We start from the raw sequence: 9,128 nt of genomic DNA, 5'->3' as shown, positions 1-9,128 counted from the left end.
CCTGCTATGGCTGCTGGGACCTTGCCCACATTTTGTCACTAATGCGTCTTAAATTTCACGTGCATTTCCATATCCATATACCAAGAACTGAACATATAGTGACCGACTATATTGTTGGGCACCTCATCATAATTCATACATAAACTTTAGAAAGGGACCAAGAACTGAACATATAGTGACCGTCTATATTCATGGGCACCTCATCATAATTCATACATATACCTTAGTTATTAGACCCAGATAATAATAGAGGAGTAGTAACTCATCATAATTAGGGAGGAAGAAGTACTTACTGCTGAACTTAATAAGCCATGCATTCCAAAAACTACAATTCTGTAAGTAGTCGTGGCACTACTGCAGAAGAGGCAGCATCTGGCAGAGGTTCTCAAAACAGTAAGGTTTCTGTGAGTTCAGAACTTACTGTTTTTATTCATGTATATATGGTATTGGTGACTTAATTGTTTAGCATTCATTTACCCCCAGTTTGTGCAGCTCTCTCATTGGCCAATTTCCAATCACAAGAGAGTATATATACATGTACATAGAACTTGTAGCATAAATATGCTGGTCAGGCCGTTCATCAGGTTAATTATGTTGGAAGAAAGTCCTTATCCAGCCTTAATTTGGCCTCTATACTTTTGGGATTGCTTAGGAATCAAGTTATATGATTACAACTTAATTAAGGCTTATCATGATCGATGTCTTACGGGATTGTGAAATTCGATTGTTAATTAGGCTAAACCAATTTTATTTATATATGAACTTAGGAATGTTACTAACAAAATAAGAGATGCAATGAATTGGAGAATTTAGATTAAGAGAAGGAAATGGCTGTTCAATAGGGGGATTTTTAAGTATTTGATATTTCAAAGGCACTCACACTTTTTGAATTTTAATTAACTTTGAGTAAAGTTAAAAAGTAAAATGATTCTCAAAGATTAAGTAAGAATAGAAAAATACAACCAAGGCCATCCATAATTCTATTTGAATTCTAATCTATTCTCTAGAAGAAAAATTGTATGCATTCTGATGAGTCGATTTCATATTATGTATTACCCTATTTTTAGTATATTTTGGTGATTATTTTGGTAGAATTTTGATACTTTGCTTTATATTTCCAATATAGGATATTCGAATTCCTTGGAAGCGAAACGTGACCAAACGGACAAATTTTGGAGTAATTCAAACTGGAGAACGTTTGTGAGTCCCTTAGCTTGTTCGTATCAAAATTTCAGTTTTTCTACCAAGTGGTTATTTTTTGACGATTAAATAAAGGAGCAGTATGCGTTGTTAGAAAATGACGTTTTGGGCTTAATTACGATTTTTAGAGCCCAAGATGACCAACTGAAGAAGTGTTCAGATTATTTCAAGCTTTAAATCTAGCCATTTTGGGCCGGTTCTAGAAGAGATTTGGGTTCAAAACATGACTCTGCAGATTTTGGGCGAATTTACCCAGTCAATTTAAGAATATGTTTCCTAATTTATTTTAATTTATTTGGTTTCCTAGTTTTATTCTAAGTCCTTTTCTATGAACGATTGGATTTTCTATGTATTATAAATAAGCCATTGTGGCCGGCCCTAGTTCTTCTTCTTCTATGCAATCTTTGGAAAGAGGATTTTGGTCAAAGCTTAGAGATTTCAAGACTTATACTTTCAAGGTGTTTTCATTCTTTTTCTATTTCAATAAAGATCCTTTTTATTTTAATTATGAATACACGTAACTAATCCTCTTTGCTAGGGGGGGCGTGAGCCTTAAGCAAGAATATGTGGTCTCTTTTTAATTTGTTTATGATATTATGCATACAGGTTTTGAATTATTAATTACCGATTTAAACTATCTATTTGTCTTAGTGATTCGCGACCAATAGGATATTTAGAAAAGTAATTTGATGCAATTTTAGCGAATGGCGGCCCCTTAAATTGATTAAGGCTTCTTGTGGTTAATATGTGTAACTTCATTTAGGATGGACGCCACGTAAGGTTTCATAAAACTTAATGAGTCTGATATGTTCATATTCGATCTGGACACTGCGGACGGGTTGCATGTTTACGTTATATGTTGGAGGTTCCAAGTAGGACATACATTAGGAAAATCTAACCTTCAAAATATGCATGTGTAATTCATAAGTACTTGGAAGAACTACGTAAGATTGTTAAAGTGACGGCGGAACCCTATTGCTTTCTCACTTTGATTTTCAAAAATTGTCTCATTTTCCTTCTTTAATATGCAGATTTTTGTTAACCCTTTTAATTAAATTCATTTTTCTTAATTTAGGTCATTAAGTCACCTTTTTTCAATCTAAATAATTAGTTGAGATTTGGTTTCACATAAATTTATTTAAAATAATCCCTATGGAGAACCACCTTACTTGAGCCAACTATACTATTTTTCTTGCAAGCATTTTAGGTGTTTTCAACCTTTTTTGAGCAGGTGGTAAAAATCATATCCCATTCTAATTGGTTTATTCAAAAGTTTTGGGGCAATTTTCCAAACCATCATGTTTGGGTTTATTCTCAACTGATGGCAGGCCGCAGTATCCTGTATTTTGCCGTCGGCCGCCATGATTACTATTTTCAGCAACGTCAGTACGTAGGCAAGAAATCTTCTGCTCACTTTTGCTCTTTATAAGGAGAAGGCATACAACTATAACCTACCTAAAGTAAGAGAACTAAACCACTAGAGAATATAAGAAAACCTCAAAACTTATAGATAACTAAAAGATAAAAAAAATTTAGAACCTAAAGATGGTATATGGTGCCTCTTGGGCCTAGACTTTCTGAGTAAAAACAGAGAAATAACAAAATATTGAAAATATTTTAAAATCTTATATTATTTGGACTCGTGACCTTGTTCGGTTTAAAATGGAAGGTTACTGGCCTAAATCGAATACTTAGACTCAAGTCTACAATATTGAGACTTTATTGCCAAATTTACATCTTTCAATCTAATTTTCGATCCACTGTACCAACTGACCTACAACACACTTTTCCCTATTTTTTTGTGCCATGTATGGATATAGAGGTAGGGAAAAAGTGGACCCTTATGACAAGGGCCTGTGAATTACTACTGAAAATTGGACGGTAGCCACAAATTCACTATCAATATTAGTGGAGTATCCATGAATACTATACAACCGAGGCCACGAAAGAGGAAGCCACATAAATTATGGCCAACAAAGTATTAGACAAAACATTCGTGGAGATTTATGAATTTTTGGCTTATGACTCATTTGGAAAAATAGATGTAAGTCTATATTTGATGTGCTCGAATTCACCCCCCTATGTTGGTAATTATAATGTGGTGAATGCGGCTATGGAGTGATTTGTTGTAATTTGTCAATAACTTTATGTGACTAAACTTGGTAATAGTAAGTTTTGATATCTGTCAAATCACTGAAGACACCACTGGTCAACTATTTAATGAACGAATTATGTACTATATGATGACATGAGAATCATCTCGACATGAGAATCATCTCTGCTATCGGTGGTGGCACTGGACACTATATTGGTTTCAAGAGAACCTCTCTTCTTGCGCATAGTGTGTGTAAGCTCATATTAATAAGCGGGGGTGAGTGAGGTTCGATTTGATTCCATTTAAAACAAAAAATATAACCAAACCAACTTGCATTGAACGATTCGGTTTTGTTCAGTTTTGACCAATACCACCATTAAAACCGAACAAAACCAAACATTGTTAATCGGTTTGGTTCAGTTTTGTTCGGTCAGCTTAAGCCTATTCCCCCACATCTATAAAAAATGTCCTACGTTTCAAGAGTTTTAATTTTATACAACATATCTCACACATTCCAATTGGACAAAAGATTTATTTTTTTTTTAACATAAACATTTCCATCAAGTCAACTAGGACTAAGTTCCAATTATATTAAAGATGAAATCTCATGTTTGCAAATGGTTTATTAGTTACAAGCTCACGTACACCTAAAATACAAATGAATTTTTAATTGTTAATAGTCATTACAACTTCTAATATGTTAACATTTATAATATATGTATGGTTAGAATATCCAAATGACCTATAATATATTGACATGTGTAAAATAAATAAAATTACAACTAAAAGATATATGGTTGGTTCGGTTTGATTTTGGTCAGTTTTAAAAGTATCAAAACCAAACCAAACCAACATAAAATCGGTTCGATTCGGTTTTTAAATTGTTTGACTTTTTTCATGGTCAAAACCAAACCAAGTAAAACGATTTGGATTGGTCGGTTTGGACAATTCAGTTGGTTTGATGCTCACAAGCATCGAATGAATGTGGGAAGGTGGGAGTTTTTGGAAATAGTAATGTGAATGGCTCAGTAGTTTCTATAAGACCAACTTCAACTCTTGGATCCAAACCCAAATATTTATGTTCAATAAAAGACAAAAGTTAGTTATTTGAACAATGAATGTCACCTAATTCTCCATATCTAAATTCAGGACTTTGTTTTTGTGGTAAGAATTCTTTTTTTTTTTTTTTAAATTTTGAGTTATGTTATCTTAATTTAAATTTACGAATGTTTTAATCTAAAAAGTTTATATTCCCAAAAAAATTCCAAACCGAACAAATCACACCGACCAATCATTCAACCAACCAAACTTCAATGCACACACCAACCAAACTTTAATATACAAACCAATCAACCATACTTCAATACCCACACCAACCAAACTTCAGTAACACCAGTCAAAACTAATTAGACAATCACCAAACAACAATAGTTTTTCATTTGAGAAATTGCAACACAACATAAAGCTTCATCTTCTTTTTTCTTCCAATTTGAACATCTTGCAGTTTGTCCTAAAGACATCTTCAAAAGAATTGAAGGAGAAAGAAGTATATGAAAATTATATGAGGAAGAAATTGATTTTGTGTAGATGAATGAATAAATGAATGAGTATTTATAGAGTTTGGGATGATTTTTTTGAAGTGGATTTGTTTTAAAAAAATATATTTTATTATTTTGATCATTGGATTTAAATTTCAACAGTTGGATCTCTTTTTTTTTAGTGTTGGATTTGACAAAAACAAATATGCACTCTTAGATCAATATCAAAAGATTGCTAAAAAAATGAGTTTGATTCGTATCGTTGATAACCAACGGTCCAGAAATCGAAAGGCGTATTTAAGCCTAGGGTTATTGTTGGAAAGCTAGGGTCCTTGCCGTGAGGGGCTCAACTGTTGGCTAGTCAGTTTATATTCAAAAACCTTTTCTTTTTTTAAAATGGGACCCACTCAAGAATTAGGTAAGCCAAATTTGGATTTTGATTTGGGTCCAAACCCAAATGTTTTGGGTCTAGGTCTTAACCTTGGTTGACGTGTTTTGGGTTTAAACCTAAATATTTGAGTTTCGCTCTAACTCTAAGGGTAGGAGTTGGTCTAAAGTGATCTTAAAAGATTGGTTTTGGTTAAAAAGTGGGCCTATAATATGGGCTTGTACCAAAAACAATCAAATCCTCAATGCAGCCCAACCATAACTCGTGGGCGGAGCCCAAAAGTTTTACGACACAAACTCCAATTCAAAATGACAAAAAAGGGCTTTCTTTGGACTTTTGTAGGCAATCACACAAACCAACAATTGAGTAAATTCGTAAAACAAGAAGGGTATTAGTGTCAAGACAAGCATAAAACTTTTGGTCGCTTTGTCGATCGCTCCCGCTTCGCAGCTATCCAGAAAGTCCCCGTGAAGTTGAAGACTGTGAAAACACTTCAACCTCACGCGGCCTCGTAATGGATAACGGAAATTCCCAGACTGCCTTTGGGCCCCACACCGACGACCGCATCAAGCTTAACGTCGGCGGTAAGTACTTCGAAACGACGTTAAAAACGATCCAGGCAGGCGGACCCAACTCTCTCTTAGCCGCCTTATCGAACCGTTCCACCGACGACTCAAACCCGGTTTTCATAGATCGGGACCCGGAGATATTCTCCGTCATCCTCTTGCTTCTTCGATCGGACAGCCTCCCTTCCACAGCTCGCTGATTCTCTAAGCAGGAGCTCGCCGATGAAGCCCTCTACTACGGTATCGAGTCGCAGCTCAAGTTAGTGATGACGCCGCCTCCTTTTTCTGGAATTGACGCCTCAATTGTCACCACCGTCCAACTCGCCTCAGATGGCTGTCCTTCGGCGATCACCGCAGGCGACGACGGCTCCGTTTGGATAGCCCATGGCGACCAGATATCCAGCTACGATTGGAATCTCAGCCACGCCAGTACTATGCGTACGCATTTGGAGGACATAACCTCAATTTGCCGAGTGTATCCTGATATCGCCGTTGTAGGATCCGAATCCGGCGCAGGACTCCACTTGTACGATTTCTCAAGCGTGCGAAACCTCGGGTCGATTCACTGGACCGACCCGGGAGATCCCAGAATCTTCAAGGCGCGAGTCACCGCCATTGCCCACTCGCCGAGCTCTGTCTTCGCGTCGTTTGATTGCCCCCGCAAAGAGAATTGCATACTCGTGATACAAATCGACGCTCAAAATCGTATCCGAGCTGAGCTGGCAGCCGGGAAGCTCGGCGAAGAACCTGGCCGTCGGAAAGCTGAGGTGGCTTCCGGAGACGGGCTTGATCGTCAGGAGTTCCGTCACGTGCGGCGTCTTTGGGTACTCTGGTTATATCCGTTTGTGGGACCCGAGGTCGAATGAGGTGATTTGGGAGGCGAACGAACCAGGTTCAGGCCGGACCAGTCGCTTCGGGGACTCATTCGCCGACGTGAACGCCGACGTTGAAGAGTCGACTCTGTTCAAGTTGTGTTCAAAGTCCGGCGATTTGGCAGTGGCAGACTTGCGTAAATTAGGGGATGATCCGTGGGTATATTTGCAAGACAAGAACCCAAGCTTGAGGAACGCCGGCGGAGACGGGACGGGTGGCAGTACCAATAGCGTGGTTAGGTGTTACAGAAAGCAAGTGTTTGTGGGGAGGGAAGGTGGGTTGGAGGTTTAGTCGAGGGTGGCAGAAGCAGAAAGCAAGGTGGAAAGAGAAAATTGGGTTTGTGATGGGTGTTATAGGAGGAATTTTGTGGATAAAGAGGAGGATTCCGAGAGAGGGGTTATAAAGAAAATCGAAGGCGGCGGAGACAGGCTGTTTGTTATTCGGGAAGATGTTGAGGGTACTGAGGTGTGGGAAAGCTCTCATTCTTCCAGTGCGATTTCGGCGTTGTGACTCCAATGAAGGCTCTGTAATATCAAATGTGTTTACTATATTGCTACTTTTTCGCATTTTTGGCATGTTGGCATCGCAATACATTATCTCAGATTTCATTTGATTTCTTCGTTGTATGGATGAGTATTTCGGATATTGCATTTACCTGGTCCTCACCCGTAACCCTGGTAACCCTCCACATGATTCGGAGCTTTTGAATTGGTTAATTTCAGATGCTTCCATATTCATTGTGTAAGCACATTTATATTCCATCATTCTAATTCTAATCAACAATGCTGCTCTGTTTTCATTTGCTTGTTGGTATCATCGCTTCACCTTTGTCGTTGTTGGTATAATTGCAGTACAGACCAGCTATTGTGGACATGCATTGTCAATAACTTGTTTCCGTTTTGATGGTAAGTAAAGTTTGATTTGCTTCGTCTTGACCAACATTTTAGATTATTCTGTAAGGCTGATTACGCTTTTGCCATGCTATTTCCTTTGTAATGTAGCATTTGGGTGATGTTGAAGCTATTATGCCTCTTGACATCCAATGAGGATCGCTTAACAACTAGAATTAGTGATTGGTTTTTGGTTTGGTTTTTTCTATGCTCACTCTACGTAGCAGTTCTGTCTTCTGCTTTCTTACCTGCATGATATTGTTTGCGTATACGATGAAGATGTACTTAAAAGTGGTATGGAAGCTTAACTTCACACACGCTACTGCAGTCTTCAGTGTAGTTACACACTTATATAATGTTTTAATTGTGTTCTCTGTCCAATGTGTTCACAAGCCCAATCTGTATTGCAATTCTTTCCTTTTTTTTTTTTCGCTTTCTTGTTTGTCTTTAGTACAGAAAGTTCCCCTTAATGGCTCAGATACAAATTTGATACCGCTCGTAGGAACTACTAAGTTGCAATAATCCCCAATTAGGCACATGCTTGCAATACACACAGGAATAGAACTTTTATGGCGTCTTAGAATTATAATACTATCCGATATCATTTCTACTGGTTTCATTTGTCTTACTTGTCATTGTCTAATTTCATCATTCTTTTAGTTTCCTGTAATAATTACAAATTGAAGGAACTTGCCTCAAATTTGTGAAACTTCTCACACCTGAGGACCAAAAGTTTTGTCATGTAGGGTTTGGAATTTTTTTCTCAATGTCAATACCGCCAGTATCATTGCTAAAGCCACGACCATCTGCAGTGTAAAGGATCCTGATTGTGCATAGTTGACAAATAGAAAATTCTCTTCCACATGGTACAGACCGAAGCCATAGAATGCCAATTTTCAAGTGACAAACCTTTCTAATTCGCAGATGACAAAACCAATCTAGTTAGAGCCACAACACCTGCTTACTTGAAGTGTCGTCTATTAGGTTGGATGCCAGATAAATTATGGTGGCGGCAATCTTGTCTTCCATGGTCAATGATGCTTTGTTGCACGTGTAGCATGTGCCTTCAAGGTTGCTAACAATTTTGTATGTACATGTAGTAGGGAAGCTTGCAAACAATTTTGTTTAGGGTATTTGTAGCCTGTTCCTTCAAGGTTTTTCCATAAGCGCGCCCGAAGTATGCTCTTCTTTTACGGAAAAATGATGATGACGGTCTTCATTTGGAGCCTCTCACACATGGCCTCAACCTATATTACCAGCCGAAGCCCTAAAGCAACAATGAGAAGGCTAGATGGAGACTTACGCAGTCACTGAAGTAGAAGAAACTTCAGTCATCTTGCGCTCATCATCCGCATCATTTGGGGAGTTTATATTCTTCTGGAAATGATTTGTCTCTTAAGCATGCCACCATGTGTTATTGCTCCACAGCCAGATGCTCGGGAAGCTAGATGGTTACGAAAAAAGATGATCGGCAAGATCTGAGAGACTATTCTACGAGTGTGTTCTAAGTTAATTCCTCAACGAGCAGGTACACAATTTACTCACTGAGAAGAGGAACTTTGAGACGCTGGTGAGATT

General features: G+C 37.9%; 1 long non-coding RNA gene and 1 pseudogene across 1 annotated transcript; both read left to right on the top strand.

Annotated features, from left to right (window-relative positions):
- Positions 1-205: 205 nt before the first annotated feature.
- On the top strand, positions 206-1,708 carry LOC148697569 (uncharacterized). The gene is made up of 2 exons (XR_015961247.1): positions 206-393; positions 1,127-1,708. It is a non-coding gene; the product is annotated as an uncharacterized LOC148697569 (long non-coding RNA).
- Positions 1,709-5,655: 3,947 nt separating this feature from the next.
- LOC137723325 (protein ENDOPLASMIC RETICULUM-ARRESTED PEN3 pseudogene) lies at positions 5,656-7,273 on the top strand (annotated as a pseudogene).
- Positions 7,274-9,128: the final 1,855 nt, after the last annotated feature.

The sequence above is a fragment of the Pyrus communis genome, chromosome 4, assembly GCF_041283825.1.
Source record: "Pyrus communis isolate YQ-2024b chromosome 4, ASM4128382v1, whole genome shotgun sequence".
In the NCBI taxonomy this organism is placed as follows: Eukaryota; Viridiplantae; Streptophyta; class Magnoliopsida; order Rosales; family Rosaceae; genus Pyrus; species Pyrus communis.
The sequence above is the reverse complement of the archived record's forward strand: the minus strand, read 5'-3'. Positions and strand labels throughout refer to the sequence as shown.